Source organism: Bombina bombina, chromosome 3 (genome assembly GCF_027579735.1).
Source record: "Bombina bombina isolate aBomBom1 chromosome 3, aBomBom1.pri, whole genome shotgun sequence".
NCBI lineage: Eukaryota > Metazoa > Chordata > Amphibia > Anura > Bombinatoridae > Bombina > Bombina bombina.
In genome coordinates, this window is record NC_069501.1 from 610,652,804 (window position 1) to 610,670,644 (window position 17,841).

The window sequence follows — 17,841 nt, forward strand, 5'->3', positions numbered from 1 at the left end:
TTTTTATGTTTTGTGACACTTTTTTGTTTTGCAAAACAGTTAACCAGAGCTCTGAGGTTGTGTTGACCTGACGTGAGTTAACTTCAATTGCGCTCAAGCGATCACGTTTACTTTCAATTTGTAATACGAGCAAAAAACCTGACGCGCGCAAACATCCGTGATAAACCCCTTACAGTTAACCAGAGCGTGCCACTCGTAATCTAGCCCTAAGTTGGTAAAGATTATACTTATATATCATTATATATAATTAGGTACCCTTATTAGTATGGCCATGCCTAACTGTCTATTTCACTTTATAATAGTGCTCATTAATTTGTTTCTTACAATTCTCTGCTCTTTTTAACATCATATCCAGTCTAACTGCACACACTAATCCCCAGGAGTGTCTGATAAACAAGAGTTCACTGTATAAATAGAATTGACCCAAACTTTTATGCAACAGACTGTTGCCTGAGGGATGGATTACATGTTGTATTTTCTTTCTTAGACTGTGTAAAATGCTGAAATATATTTTAGCCACTAATGAAAAAGCACTGTCACAAGGCTCGCAGTATTTTGTTAGTGTCCTCTAATAGTTTACCCAGCATGGTCTTATACTTAATCATGTGTCACCAATATGTTAAGTAGACGATTATGTTTTAAAAAAAGGTGTTTCAAATGTGTCTGCTGTTTATAACAATATAAAAATGTGCTGCATCATTAAATAGCCATTAACCTTCAGATGTTTGTGACAAGGTAAATATTCACATGGCAAAAAATTAAGATGTACAGGTGCTGTATATGAATAATAATATACATGTATTGCTAAGTGAAAAAAAAATGCCTATTTCTTTTATGCAACTGACACCCTTTTCTATAATTATTGATTGACTCTCCAGAATAGAGAGACAGAGAAACATATTAAAGGGACCAAATGAAAATACTGCATTATGTTAGAGTGTTTTAGTATTGCAATATTGCTTACATATAACTTTGTGTAACCCCTGCACAATGGATATTAAACAGTATGAGAGATTGTAATATAATATGTTCAATTATGTGTAGTTAAAAATACTCTGCAATACACTTTTATTATTTGTACTAAGTTAGCAGTGCAAGACTGATCTCAGTGTTCCCTTTATAGCACTTATTTTCCCTTAAAGTGAGAGTCAAACCTATTGTTTGGGAAATGATAGGATTTACCATTGAAACAAATAAAGGGGACTTTCATTCATGAAGTATAAAATACTTAATGCTGAAAGCTCCTTTATTTGTTTCAAGCATTCACCATTCTGAGCGGCTCAAGCAGCCCACGGCAGAACGCTGTTTTGCTAAGAGGTGACGTTTCCACCTCTCAGCATATAGCGTGCAGGAAATCCAGCTCCCAAGGGTGCCAAGCCGGATTTCCTGCACGGCTATTGGCTAACAGGTGAAAACGTCACCTCTCTAGGAAAACAGCGTTCTGCCGTGGGCTGGCTTAGCAGCTCAGAACGGTGAACGCTTGAAACAAGTAAAGGAGCTTTCAGCATGAAGTATTTTATACTTAATGAATGAAAGTCCCCTTTATTTGTTTCAATTGTCTTTCACTTTAAGGCTTAAACTATAACAATGTTACCAAAATGGAGATGTTAAAAAGTAACTTTTATTGTGTCAATTAAAACAATCAAAACATTAAAGTGAATGTCAACCTTCATGATAAAGTGCCCGTTTTTTTTAAAAAACTATTAAAAACAGGGGCACTTCCATTCATGAAAGTTTACAAATACTTACCTTCTTCTCCTGAATCGCCGATCCCCCCACCTGCTTCTTCCTGCTGTACTTACACAGCAATGACGAAGCCGGCATCCTCCAATCACGGTATGGCCACACTAGATGGATGCTCCTAGGGGAAAGCCATCATTGGAGGGAGCTGGTCTCGTCATTCCTGATAAAGTACAGAGGACCTGCAGGCGGGGTTAAGTATTTGTAAAATCTGGAGAAATGTAAACTTTCATGAATGAAAGTGCCCCTGTTTTAAATATTTTTTTTTTTTTAAATGGTGCACTTTATCATGAAAGTTGACATTCCCTTTAAAAACACAAGGAAACTTGGGCTGAATTTCGCTGCTGGAATTCAGCATTGCACATGAGCACTATTTTGCGGGAAGGTTAGGGAAGAGTGGGTGGAAAGAGGTGGCGAAAGGTTAGGGAAGAAGCAGTCTGATGACCGCTGCTTGTTAAATACGGACTGCAGGTTCTCCTGCAGTTGTAGGCAGGCAAAGCCTGCCGAAGGGGTTTAAAAATCGACCCCTATATGTTAGTGCTTGGACAGATATAATCAAGGGTGGAAAAGGATACTTTCGCTTTAATATGGCATAGGATGTAGATTTTAATACATGGTCTGTCTTTTTAACTTAGAATTAACTGATATTGCTGCTAATATTCACTAATGAGACAATCCAAAGCCTTACTGACTAATCCAATTTATAGCAGTAAACCGCTTATTTTAAATCAAACGTTCAGTTATACAGGTCAGTGACGAATAAAGTATTGTCAATACATGCGCAGCAGCTTTGGACAGCAATAGAAGTGAGCATCTATGTTAAATATGAACCACCTATTACCACCTAGATATCTGCAGTTACCAAATTTCAAATGAAGCACACTAACATATTTGCAATGTTAGTGAAACTATAAGTTTCAAACTCCTTGTCATATACCATATATTTATTAAATAATATTTATATGAATTCTTGTGTATTCATTAGTGTATATATGAGTGTAACACTTTAATGTATTTATGTTGTGTTTGGTACCCTTTTTTTAATCCTTACACTTTATGCTAATGGGTCGATTTATGAAGCAGCGATTGCTGCTTCCGACCCACTCCGCTTCAGTTCCGCCTGAAGCGGAAGTTAAGAAGCAGTGGTCCTAAGACCACTGCTCCTTAACTAGTCCGCCACCTCTGAGGTGACGGACAGCAATCAGCCCAATCGAATATGATCGGGTTGATTGACACCCCCTGCTAGCGGCCGATTGGCCGCGAATCTGCAGGTGGCGGGATTGCACCAGCAGTTCACAAGAACTGCTGGTGCAATGATAAATTTAATGATGTGCGGTGGACATGATTCGCTATAGTACCCCTAGGTCTTCAAATGTACCCCTAGGTCTTCACTTGCGCAAACCTGGTGCATGCAAATTTATTTTGCGCTTGAGAGAACACATTTACTTCCAACTTGTAATACACATGCAAGATAGCGTGGTCACGATATTGCTTATTGCGATCCGTGCTAACAATAGCTCGCCACTTGTAATCTAGCTCTAAATCTTTACACTTGTACCTTCAGTATTTAAAACTAATTTAATTGTAAAAATAAGACATGTGCAGCCTGGAAAAATTGGTGCGTCTGAATTTTTCGGAATGAATATTCGGAAAACTAATTTCCCCCGAATATTCATTCCGAAAAATTCAGACGCACCAATTGCTAAACCAAACATCCACTGGGAAGAAACAAGAAAATGAAAATGAAATAATTATACAAGAGGTAAGCATTTATCAATATGACACACAGAGAAATAAAAATAAAAGAATAAACAAGTGGCATAAAATATGTCAGGAATACTTGAAATTAACACTGCACAAACTGGTTGTGGTTTCCATAAAGTGTATGTTCGTTTTGGTGCATTGATGCCATATAGGTGCAGTCTGTTTCTCCCAGGACATTAAGCATTAGTCTTCAGACCTCATCATGCCTAATGAATAGAAGGAAAAAAACCTCTATTGGTTCTCCCTCCCTAGAGTTGCTAGGAAAGGGCCTGTTACCGTCAATTCCACTAGTATTACTAAAACCTGCCACAGACCAGATTGTTTGAGCAGGTCATTCTTGCCAACCCACATACAAGCATGAGATATTGGGCTCCATTTAAGAAGCTGTGAATACATTTCTGGAGCACCTTCAGTTGTTGGCTTGCATGAGTGAGCAGTGGTTTATACCACTGGCTGCCCATGTCTGCCATGTTAAATAGACCCATTAAGCCATCCTTAAACAGCTAATACAGAACAAGGAGGCTTGGATGGGTAAACTGATGCTTGTCCACAATTTCCATACTTCTTAGTCCCTAACAAAAATGTTCTTGGTGCACTATTCAATGTTTTCTGGGCATTATGGGTTTTCTGTCATCTGCCTGTCTGTGTTGTACATCCTTTCACTACCATGCACTGGGTCAATCCCTTTCATAAACTCAGCCCATCTAGCATTATCCTCTGCTGCACACTGGCCCTCAAACACTCTCTCTCTCTCCCTCTTAATTGCCAACCTCAATATGAGACTCAATCTCTCTCCCAACTTTCTTTCACCCTATCCCTGCTATTGTCCCACTGATAAATAGCTTGAAAAAGATAGCTATATTTCTCTCAAAAGTATTTGGGCATGAAACTATTTATAACAAAAAGACAAGATATGCAGTGTGTGGGAAAAATTATCGAAATATGTTTTCAAGAGCTGAAGGCTGGGAAAATCTGAAAAATGTTTTCTAATGGACTGGAATACTGCTGTCGTTTTGTCACCTAGAAGGTGTTGGTGGCATTAAAGTGGCCTGGATAGATTAGAAAACCACAAAATAACTTTTTTCTTTTGATTGGATTTTTAAAAGTTTAGAATTTTAAAACTTTGTTACAAATCTTGAGAATAAATTGGCATGGCTCTTATAATAAATTGAAACAGACACCTTTGTTAGTCTTAAATTACTGACATTCATTTAATAAAGGGATAAAGTGCTATAGTCACTAAAGTAAGATTATTGTCTCTCATTTAAGGAACCTATCAAATACCTGTCTTATGAAATACATTTCATTTTATCATTCACCTTCAATAGAACAGAACGGCAAAAGTAATTTTCAGGAAGGCACCAAGGCAAGGTACAAACATATTAGGTTAGGATTGAATATGATGCCCATGCTGAGTTTCAAATGCTTTATAGAAATTCTAGAAAAAGGCTCTATTTGTCTGGGTAATTCTCTAAACTCATAATTATAACAACAAAGCTCACCAAATGTTTAATGCCTTGTAATCTTTGTCTTTGAACATTTTGAATATAGTTAATTATAGATGTTCATTTGGGCAATGTTGTTTATTTGTTGTAGTAACTGTTTTGAAGGAAAGGAGATCTTTAAAAATCACTTTTCTCATTCACTTTCCTGATTGAAATGTTTAAAATCCATTATTTTCCATGTTCTTGTTTTTTGTTTTAATTCCTCATAGATTTTTTATAGCTTAAGATGCTTATTTCAATATGTACTTTATAATTTCATTGCAATTTTTTTTTGTTCAAAATGGACTTAATCAGTGAGATGAAGATGAAAAGAAAACAGGATTTTTCCATTAAAAATAATGGGCACTAGATTCTGTTTTCCTGCAAATGTTGCACACAAATATAGATAAGTCAAATGAATGTTGGGCAGCTGGGTTTTTTATGGTTTAGACTGAACTAATAGGGGCCTATTTATCAAAGGTCTTGCGGACCTGATCCAACAGTGCGGATTAGGTCCGCAAGACCTCGCTGAATGTGGAGAGCAATATGCTCTCCACATTTAACATTGCACCAGCAGCTCACAAGAGCTGCTGGTGCAACGCCGCCCCATGCTGACTCGAGGCCAATCGGCCGCCAGCAGGGAGGTGTCAATCAACCCAATCATACTCGATCGGGTTGATTTCTGGCGATTCCTGTCCGCCTCATCAGAGCAGGCGAACAGGGTTATGGAGCAGCGGTCTTTAGACTGTTGCTTCATAACTGCTGTTTCTGGCGAGTCTGAAGACTCGCCAGAAGCATGGGTCCACAAGCTCCGTTTGGAGCTTGATAAATGGGCCCCATAGTGTGATATGCTCTTTGTATACATAAATACAATAATTTAATTGTTTTCTAGTATAAACTGTTCATGTAGCATATTACTTAGTTATGGCGTTTCTGAGTTTTGATTGATATTCTTTATTGTCAGTAATATTTCACCACTTGAAAACCCAGGTCCTTAAAAAAATTTTAACATATACCAGGTGCACCCTTTTAACCCAAGTAGTGGTTTGACAAGTAAGGCATCCAGAATTGAGAAACTTACAGATGCTTAGTTAAATTTAACAATCCAAAAAAAATTCTATAGTTGCAACCACTTTTCCTCTCTGGTCTTCCTAGCTACCGTCTATCTCCTTTACAATCCATAATGAATGTCTATGCCAGACTGATCTTGCTTACACGTCTCTCCTCATCTGCTACATCTTTCTGTCAATCTCTTCACTGGCTTCCGCTAACAACCAGGATCAGCACAGAATCCTGAGTGGAATCACCTGTACTTTTTCAAAAGTTTAAAAGTTTTTTTTTAAATTGCATATTTTTGCACAAACTGTACACACACATATACACACAAGTTTTTGACACCCTGGCAAGATACTTTGAAGTGAGAGTGCAAATCCCCTTTGATTATTTCACTATATACTGTATATATATATATATATATATATATATATATATATATATATATATATATATATATATATATATATATACTGTATATATTTTTTACTAGTGATGTTAATGATGATGTCTTTGATGATGTCATGCAAAGCTCCCAAGTTGGAGTGGAGTGGGGGCAGTTTAAGTTACGAATATCCTTGCTTTCAAATGTTTGATAAGAATTTTAAACTCTGGCTTCAACGTTACTTTTTTTTGCCAATTAGTTTCCTTGATTTTAAAACAAATATAATATAATCTAAATATACGTTTTAGAAAAAAATTTCCTTCTAAAATTAAATTAAATAACAAATATTTGTATTCTGCAAGAAGGGGCACTAATACATTATATTAGTCCTAAAGCCTGTGTACACGGGCCAATTTTTTTTAAGTACCGCGGTTTCAACCCTTGCTCCCTGTCTCTTCCCCGCCCCTCTTCTGCTCTCTCCCCCTTCTTTTGCTCTCTCTCCCCCTCTTTTGCTCTCTCTCTCTCCCCTCTTTTGCTCTCTCTCTCCCCTCTTTTGCTCTCTCTCCCCCTCTTTTGCTCTCTTTGCCCCTCTTTTGCTCTCTCTCCCCCCTCTTTTGTGCTCTCTCCCCCCTCTTTTGCGCTCTCTCGCACCTCTCTTTTGTGCTCTCTCCCCCCTCTGTTTTGCTCTCTTCCCCCCTCTTTTGCTCTCTATCCCCCTCTTTTGCGCTCTCTACTCCTCTTTTGCGCTCTCTCTCCCCCTCTCTTTTGCTCTCTCTCCCCCTCTCTTTTGCGCTCTCTGTCCCCACTCTTTTGCGCTCTATCCCCTCTCTTTTGCTCTCCCTCCCCCCTCTATTGCTCTCTCTCCCCCCTCTTTTGCGCTCTCTCTCCATCTTTTGCACTCTCTCCCCCCTCTCTTTTGCTCTCTCTCCCCCTCTTTTACTCTCTTTCCCCCCTCTCTTTAGCGCTCTCTCCCCCTCTCTTTAGCGCTCTCCACCCACTATATACTTTATTTGGAGGAGACCATCTGGGCTTCATAGTTCATAGACAATAAAGCTAGTCACTATCATAAAGTTAGTATACAATGAATTTTCTTGCCATTGTTATCTAAGAAAACCACATAGGGGCAGATATGTAGCAGAGTTAGCTTTGAGAAGTTAGCAGGTACATTTCATGTTCTGAGAACTGGAAACTGCTCGATTTTCAGATATACATGGAAAAGGGGCAAAATAAATAATGAAAATATATTGTAAGTTGTTTAATTACACAAATCCAAATATTTTTATTTTAAAATCTCATGTTGTTTACTGTCCCTTTAACTTGACAGCTGTATGCAGGTGAAGTTTATTCAAAGTTCACAATACACTTATTTACCTGACAAAAAAAGTAATGTTACTAAACTACATCTACATTTATAGTAAAAATATTTCAGTTTAATTTGTATTTGCTGCAAACTGAGAATGTATATCCTTTATGATTCACTATCTCAGAGAGCTGTATTACTTTCTTTGTTTAATCACTTGACACTTGAAAGTGATGCAGCATATCTGTAAAAAGCAGACTAGAAAATATCACTTAACCATTTGTAAAAAAGGAAGATATTTTACCTCAAATTGTCTTCAGTAGGCACGAACCATTTTAAATAGGCTTTAAGCTGTCAATCAGGATGCCAGTAATGCACTGATGAGGTGACTTCTCACTGCAGGCTCCCCCTGCTGACAGACACCTGCACTTCAGCTACATTGATAATCTACTCACAAAGAAGCAACCCTACTGAGCATGTCAGGTGATGACATAACTGAGCAACTGTACTGTGAACTGTTGCAAGCAAAATCTAATTTGTATGAAATAACTTAAAGGGACACTGAACCAAAAAAAATTCTTTCATGATTCAGATAGAGCATGCTATTTTAAGCAACTTTCTAATTTACTCCTATTATCAAATTTTCTTTATTCTCTTGGTATCTTTGTTTGAAATGCAAGAATGTAATTTTAGATGCCGGCCCATTTTTGGTGAACAACCTGTGTTGTCCATGCTGATTGGTGGATAAATTCATCCACCAATAAAAAAGTGCTGTCCAGAGTTCTGAACCAAGAAAAAAGTTTAGATGCCTTCTTTTTCAAATAAAGATATTTAGAGAACGAAGAAAAATTGATAATAGGAGTAAATTAGAAAGTTGCTTAAAATTGCACAAAAGAAAAAATTGGATTCAGTGTCCCTTTAAAAATAATAACATTTATAAGCATCAAAGTACCATGGGACATTAGATCAAGCTAAAAGCCGTCAGCATGCTCAGTTTCATGAAAATGCATTCGTCCATGTCAGCTGTAGAACTGGACACAAATCCAAATTTTAAGTCAAAGGATTTTTTCTGAAAAAAACAACACTTTTTTCTACATTAAATACATTTAAAATGTCAGTTTTGTTGTCACTAGTAATAGCTACAAAACTGTAAATGCCAGAGCAATTATTTTTTTCATTTTAAATGTAATTACCTTTGAAAATTTAAACAGAAACTTTGTTCAAACTTGAGAGGTAAAATATTACTTTTAACTGGTAATATGAGAGCAAAAATAGAAATGCAATTGATTTAAATCTAGGGAAGTGAATATACAATAGTGCTGATATTTTTATGCCCCACTTGTATTCTAGAACTTAGCATTGCAGTCTTTAATGTCCCTATAAATAATTGTTTCCCACTTTTGTAAAAATGCTCAATATATGCAAATTCCTTTTTGCTGCCTTTTGCCTCTATAACAAAATACATTATTCAATTACTCCTTCTCCCTCTCCACCTGCACTGTTCATTAGCCCATCTCTCTTAAACTCACCTTACTTTTGTACTCATGAACTTTACCTATTCCTAAACACTCTCTCTCCCCCCCTGCACCTTGCCTCAAAAACAGTCTCATTACTGCAAATCTGCATCTCATCTCTTGCTTTTACTAACTGCTGGTGACATCTCCACTAATCCTGGTCCCCAACAACTGCCTAGCCATGCACATCCATGTGTATCGTCCCATAGACTCAGAAAACAAAACTCTGCCAACCTTACTCACATTCCTCTTGCATCAAAAGCCACTACTCCTTTCACTTGTGCACACTGGAACTCTCGCTCTGTTTGCAACAAGCTCACTTCTATACATGACCTCTTTATCTCTTGCTCCCTCAACCTTATGGCCCTAACAGAAATATGTCTCTCTCCCCTAGACACAGCATCCACTGCTGCTCTGTCACATGGGGGTCTCCACTTCAGCCACACTCCTAGGTCTGGTAATAGACAAGGAGGTGGTGTAGGTATTTTACTTTCCTCTCATTGCACCTTTAAACAAATAAAACCCATCTTTTCCCTCACATTTTCCTCATTCGAAACCCACATGATTAGCTTATTCTCTCCTCTCTTTATATGTGTTGCAGTCATATACCGACCCCCTGGCTCCTCAACTCAATTTCTAGATCACTTGGCTGCATGGCTACCTAATTTCCTTTCTTCAGACACCCCTGCCCTCATTCTTAGTGACTTCAACATCCCTCTTGACAATCCCACTGCATCATCTGCAAAACAACTTCTGCAACTCACTTCCTCTTTCGGTTTGTCACAATGGACTGATTCTCCCACTCACACAGGCGGTCACTCCCTTGACCTGATTATTAGCTATCGATGCACTCTCTCAAACTTCACAAACTCCCCCTTTCCTCTTTCTGACCACCATCTCCTTACTTGCAACATATCATCTCTCCCTACAACTCTCCCTCCTTCTACTCCTCACACCAAACTTCACAGAAGCATTATGTCATTAGATCCGCAACAGCTTGCTAATGCCCTTGAACCTCTCCTCTCATCCTTCTCCTCCTTTTCCTGTCCTGACCAATCTATCTGCCACTATAATTCCACCCTTACATCCGTCCTTGACAATCTGGCCCCTCTTACCATTGCTCAGAAATCACACACTCATCCTCAGCCCTGGCATACTTCTCTCACACAGTACCTACGCAGATGTTTTTATACTGCTGAGCGGCACTGGAGAAAATCTCAGAGTTCAGCTGATTTTCTTCATTACAAATTCATCTTGAACTCCTAATATTCTGCCCTTAATCTTCATAAGCAACACTACTTCTCTACTCTTATCTCTAATCTTTCTTCAAACCCAAAACGTCTGTTCTCCACTTTCAATACTCTTCTCCGCCCTCCCCCAGCTCCTAATACAACTTCTCTGTCAGCTCCAGACTTTGCCAGCCACTTAATTTACAAAATTGACTCCATCAGAAATGAAATCAGCTCTCAACATAATTCCATTCTCTCACCCCCTCAAATGCTCTCAATCATCCACAACTCACATAACCTTAAACTTAGCTCATTCTCCCCTGTTACTGAAGAAAAAGTTTTGGTATTTATACTGCGCTTTCACCTCTCTACCTGTCCCCTTGACCATATCCCCTCACAGCTACTCCCCTCCCTCTCTGCTACCATTACCCCTACACTCACACACATTTTCAACCTCTCCCTCAGCACCGGTATATTTCCCTCATCTCTGAAACATGCACTATTTACACCTTTTCTCTGCTTATCCTCCTTGATCTGTCCACAGCCTTTGACACTGTTGCCCACCCTCTTTTGCTCCAAACCCTCCAATCCTTTGGCATCTGTGACACAGCCCTCTTGTGGCTTTCTTCCTACCTGTCAAACCGTACCTTTAGTGTAGCCTTCTCTGGGGCCTCCTCTGCCCCTTTACCACTTTCTGTTTGAGTACCGCAAGGCTCTGTCCTCAGTCCCCTTCTCTTCTCAATCTACACGTCATCACTAGGTTCCCTAATAAAGTCCCATGGTTTCCAATATCATTTGTATGCCGACGACACCCAAATCTACTTCTCTGCACCAGACCTATCACCTTCCTTGCTAACCCGTGTCACTAACTGTCTTTTTCACATCTCTTCCTGGATGTCCTCTCACTGCCTCAAGCTAAATCTCTCCAAAACTGAGATCCTTATTTCCCCCCCTTCCAAAATTTCCACCCCCAATCTCTCTATAACTGTCGACAACTCCATCATTACCCCTACCCCCCATGCCCGATGTCTCTGGGTCACATTTGACTCAGATCTTTCTTTCACTCCTCACATTCAGTCCTTGGCTAAAGCCTGCCGCTTCTACCTTAAAAACATCTCTAAAATTAGTCACTTCCTTACACAATCCATAATGAATGCCTCTGCCAGGCTCATCTTCCTTACACGTCGCTCTTCATCTGCTGCACCTTTCTGCCAATCCCCTCACTGGCTTCCTCTTTCCTCTAGGATCAAACACAAAATTCTCACTCTGACATAAAAAAGCCCTCAACTGCACTGCTCCCCCTATATCTCAGACCTTGTCTCCAGATACTCTCCCTCCTGCCCCCTTCACTCTGCTCATGACCTCCTACTCTCCTCCTCTCTTGTTACCTCATCACACTCCTGTTTACAGGACTTCTCCAGACTGGCTCCCATCTTGTGGAACTCTCTGCCTCGCTCCACAAAACTCTCCCCTAGTTTCAAAATATTTAAGCTCTCCCTAAAGACTCTACTAATCAGGGATGCATACAACCTATGCTAACCTTTCTTTATACCAGTTCCTCTCCTCCATCGCTATCCCCTTAACCCCCTTAGCATGTAAGCCTAAGAGTCCAGCTGTTTGTAGATCACCTTCTTAAGAGCTGACTACAACAGTGAAACTCTTGGCAGGGCCCTCTACCCATTTGATCCATATAATTGTTTTGTTGAACTTCGCATTTGTTTATAGCACTGCAGAATCTGTTGGCGCTCTACAAATAACCGATAATAATAATAATAATAGTTAAACTTGACATACTAGAACACCCCCTTTCTAGTCCAGATGAGAATACAGCCAGTGATTGGAGCAATTGCAGTTTTGCCTGCTTCTTATTCACTTACTACTGTATTCCCATCTGGAATGGTACAGGAGCACAGCTTGTTTAATGTATTTAACCCATTTGCAGGGGTTAAACATATTATAAAAGAATGGAATTTGTTCAAAAATAGAATGTTTTAATGAAATAGAATATTTTATTTTTAGAGTAGAATGGTCCTTTAAATTAACCTATATTTATAAATATGGTATCGAAATGATCAATTGGTTCATGATAGTTTAACCAGATAACAGTAGTCCAGTTTGGAGATTTTCCCTTTATAGTTTATTGTGCCTATTTTCTGCTCAAGAATTGACCTGTTGTAAATAGCTTAAACAAATGTTGGGGTACTATAATGCAAATCATGCCATCAAAATTAGGTGCAAAATATTATATAATTTATTTAGATTTTTTGCTTAGCATCCTGTTGATAGTTGTGTACCAGAACCTTTGGTAACTTGGCTATCAATATTTTGTCTCTTTCATATGAAAGTTTATGTGTTTAATTCAACAAGGGAAGTGGAAAAAGGAGAGACTATGAAATGAAGCATAAATGGGAAGAATCTAATTTATAGAAAAAGTAGGTCTCCACAAATGAGGGCATCTTGGTGCCTTGAAAATGATTCTGCCACCCAGTAATATTCTTTATCCTTGGCAACCTGGCACAGTGCTCTCTTCCCTTCAACTACCTTCACCCTGTGCTGGTAGAAATGGAATGCAGTGTGCACTCAGACCCTTACAGGTAGTGATCAATGTACTGGTGAGCCAGCACTCACTTGGATGCACACATTTAGGTTTTAAGCAAAAAGGTTAAGAGTCTATTACAGCATTTGGCAAAATAGTAATAAAAACAGGAACCATTTCATTGTCTGTTTAAACTTCAGTCCTAACCTACGGCTATGCTTGCTAGGTCTCAACCAAGTATTTTGAGAACAAAAAAGGGTGTCATAGCTATGTATAATCTCTAATAAACACATTCAAAACCTTGGAAGTTGTTTGGCCAGAGGTATTAGCAATCACTGACCCTGGCATTTAATCCCCAATAAAGCTTGGGTGCTTTTAGCCTTGTTGTGTGCAACCTAATGAGTGCTGGCTATTCTGTGTGTTGTGTTTGATATTTTTATGTAATTTGCCTATTAGTCTTTGTGCTCTATGCTTTATGCTTCTCCACGGTTACCTGACAGAGTAATTGATTGCTTTTTTTTTTTTATAAACTTTATTTTATTTGTCAAGTTAATAAACAGAAAAAGTAAATATCTCTAGCCATGCACGGCAGTATACGTTTTGTACAGAGAAATAAAAATATATAGCGTACTTGCCTTACACAACTATAATCAATATCTTGACATTTTATACATTATAATTTGACAGAACAGATCACAGATATCTAAATTATTCCTAAACAATATGAAGTCATACCCACGTAAAGGGAGATTAAGTTACAAGGCGAGAGAGGGTAGAGAGGGGTTGAAAAAGAAAAATATATATATATATTTAAATATTAGTAAATTCAATTCCAAGATACTGGAAAAATCCCCCTTAACATAAGACCCTCAAAACATGTGGATTTGTGAAACAGTTGAGTCAATATAAACTGTGTAGAAACAGGAAATAGCTGAATTATATTAATCCATTTATTAAAAAAGTCTTGAATTTGTTTATTCTGTATAATAGAAATATTATGTTGTTCAAAAATAATTTGTAGTTTAACCGCTTCAATGAATGATCTAAGAGTGGGCGATTTTTTATTCTTCCAATTTCTCAATATTAAATTACGGGCCACTAAAATTATCGGGTTAACTAAGTCCAGATTCTGATCTTCTATGTTTAAGAGAAAAATATTTCTTGGAATAAGGAGAGAGTAAACCAACATGGATTTATTTATCCAAAAGTTTATTTTCTGCCAGAATTGTCTTATTTTAGGACAATACCAGAAACAGTGGAGTAAATCTGCTCCCGGCATATGGCATTTGTAACAGAGACCTAACTGTCCAGGTGTCCATTTAGCTAGCCTCTTAGGTGAGATATAGGCATTGTTAATGAGTTTTAGATGTGATTCCTTCCAGGAGGAACAAAGGGGGCCGCATTTAGCCATTTGATAGCTTGCTTAATATTATCTATGTTTATTTCCTCAAAATGTTTGGACCAATATTCCAGAAACTGCTCAAGATATAACTGTCCCCGTTTTGCCAAGAGAATCTTGTATAATATTGCTATTGAATGTTTCCCTTGCCGATATGTGTTAATAAAATCCCCAATTATTCCAAAGTTTTTTAACCAGGGTCCCGTCTGTAGTTTTTTATTTATATAGTGTCGAAGCTGTAAAAAAGCATAAAAACTTTTATTATGCAGATTATGTTTGGAAGCTAAATTCTCAAAAGTTCTTACAGGGAGTGCAGAATTATTAGGCAAATGAGTATTTTGACCACATCATCCTCTTTATGCATGTTGTCTTACTCCAAGCTGTATAGGCTCGAAAGCCTACTACCAATTAAGCATATTAGGTGATGTGCATCTCTGTAATGAGAAGGGGTGTGGTCTAATGACATCAACACCCTATATCAGGTGTGCATAATTATTAGGCAACTTCCTTTCCTTTGGCAAAATGGGTCAAAAGAAGGACTTGACAGGCTCAGAAAAGTAAAAAATAGTGAGATATCTTGCAGAGGGATGCAGCACTCTTAAAATTGCAAAGCTTCTGAAGCGTGATCATCGAACAATCAAGCGTTTCATTCAAAATAGTCAACAGGGTCGCAAGAAGCGTGTGGAAAAACCAAGGCGCAAAATAACTGCCCATGAACTGAGAAAAGTCAAGCGTGCAGCTGCCAAGATGCCACTTGCCACCAGTTTGGCCATATTTCAGAGCTGCAACATCACTGGAGTGACCAAAAGCACAAGGTGTGCAATACTCAGAGACATGGCCAAGGTAAGAAAGGCTGAAAGACGATCACCACTGAACAAGACACACAAGCTGAAACGTCAAGACTGGGCCAAGAAATATCTCAAGACTGATTTTTCTAAGGTTTTATGGACTGATGAAATGAGAGTGAGTCTTGATGGGCCCGATGGATGGGTCCGTGGCTGGATTGGTAAAGGGCAGAGAGCTCCAGTCCGACTCAGACGCCAGCAAGGTGGAGGTGGAGTACTGGTTTGGGCTGGTATCATCAAAGATGAGCTTGTGGGGCCTTCTTCAAGCAGTGGTACAGGAAGAAGTCTGCATCCTTCAAGAAAAACATGATTTTCATGCAGGACAATGCTCCATCACACGCGTCCAAGTACTCCACAGCGTGGCTGGCAAGAAAGGGTATAAAAGAAGAAAATCTAATGACATGGCCTCCTTGTTCACCTGATCTGAACCCCATTGAGAACCTGTGGTCCATCATCAAATGTGAGATTTACAAGGAGGGAAAACAGTACACCTCTCTGAACAGTGTCTGGGAGGCTGTGGTTGCTGCTGCACGCAATGTTGATGGTGAACAGATCAAAACACTGACAGAATCCATGGATGGCAGGCTTTTGAGTGTCCTTGCAAAGAAAGGTGGCTATATTGGTCACTGATTTGTTTTTGTTTTGTTTTTGAATGTCAGAAATGTATATTTGTGAATGTTGAGATGTTATATTGGTTTCACTGGTAAAAATAAATAATTGAAATGGGTATATATTTGTTTTTTGTTAAGTTGCCTAATAATTATGCACAGTAATAGTCACCTGCACACACAGATATCCCCCTAAAATAGCTAAAACTAAAAACAAACTAAAAACTACTTCCAAAAATATTCAGCTTTGATATTAATGAGTTTTTTGGGTTCATTGAGAACATGGTTGTTGTTCAATAATAAAATTAGTGCTCAAAAATACAACTTGCCTAATAATTCTGCACTCCCTGTATATTTGAACTCTCATCTAGTAACTGTGCTATATTGGTTAGGCCCCTTTCCGCCCATTTTCTGAATATCAAATATTGACAACCTGGTATAAACTCCGGGTTGCCTTCAATTGGTAAAAACGCTGACATATGATAGTTAATTTCCAGATGAGAACATAATTGCTGCCATGCTTTAATCACATTGAATACACTAATATTAACCTTGATGTTATCTGGGAGTTGTGAATGTGGGCAGTGTAGGATTGCTTTAAGTGAGAATTGTTGTATAAGGTTCTCTTCAATTGTCAAATTGGTCAGATGATTAGACGCTAGAAGCCAATCTACCCCGTGGCGTGCTAAAATGGCAATATTATATGCCCTAATATCAGGGAATGCAAGTCCTCCTGCTTCCTTGGGATGAGATAGTTTAGGGATTGCGAGCATATGTCTGGACTTATTCCAAAAGAAATGTGCACATATCCGGTTAAAGGTCCTAATGTCTTTATCTTTGATATATAGTGGAAGATTGTTCCGTATGTATAGTATTTGGGGAAATATAATGGTTTTAATCAGCATTACTTTAGCAGAAAGTGGGATGGGAAAAAGGGTCCAACGTTGTAGTGTCGATGTTATATGTGTAAAATAGGGTGTAAAATTAAGATTATACCACATGTTTGGATCCTTGTGTAACCTAATTCCTAAATATCTAAAGCTCTCGACCTCCTTTAAATTATGATGTTTCAAGCTATCTTTATTTCTGTGAATCCAGAGAATCTCTATTTTTGTGGTATTAACCTTATATCCTGAAATAGTACTAAATAAGTCTAATGCCTTTAAGGCAATTGGTATATTGGTATTGGTATTTGTAAAATATAGTAACAAATCGTCCGCATTAAGTGACAGGACACATTTTTGACTCCCAAAATGTATACCTTCTATTTCTTGTCTTAGATAAATTGTGAGTGGCTCTATAGCTAAGTTGAATAGGAGAGGGGAAAGTGGACATCCCTGACGTGTTCCCCTTTCTAGTTTGAAAAAGGATGTTTGGGTATTGTTAACAAGAATTGCGGATAGGGGATAATTGTATACGATTTTGATGAAGTTTATTAGATTTCCAGAGAAACCGAAATTAGACAAAGCATTATAAAGGTGTTCCAAAATTATAGAGTCAAAAGCCTTCTCGGCATCGACCATCACCATAGCCAAATCCTGTTTAGGTACTAATTTGGCATGAAATTGTTTATTCTAAAAATGTTCCAACATCATGTATGTTTTCTGAATATTTTTGGTCGGAGATCTGTTGATCATGAATCCAGATTGATCTTTGTGTATTATATCTTGTAATGGCACTTTTAACCGATTAGCTATTATAGAGGTAAGTAGTTTGTAATCTGTATTTAACATAGAGATAGGTCTATATGACCCATGGTCAGATAGGTTCTTATCTTTTTTAAGAATAAGGGTGATGATCGATGCAGAGAAGAACCGTGACATCGTTTTTCCATCTATAAAGTAATCATTAAATAAACACGTCAAAACGGGAACAATTTCATCCCTAAGCAATCTGCAAAACTCGACCGGTAGTTGGTCTGGTCCTGGTGACTTACCCAGTTTAGTTGCCTCTATAGCCTTTGAAACTTCTTCCAAGCATATGG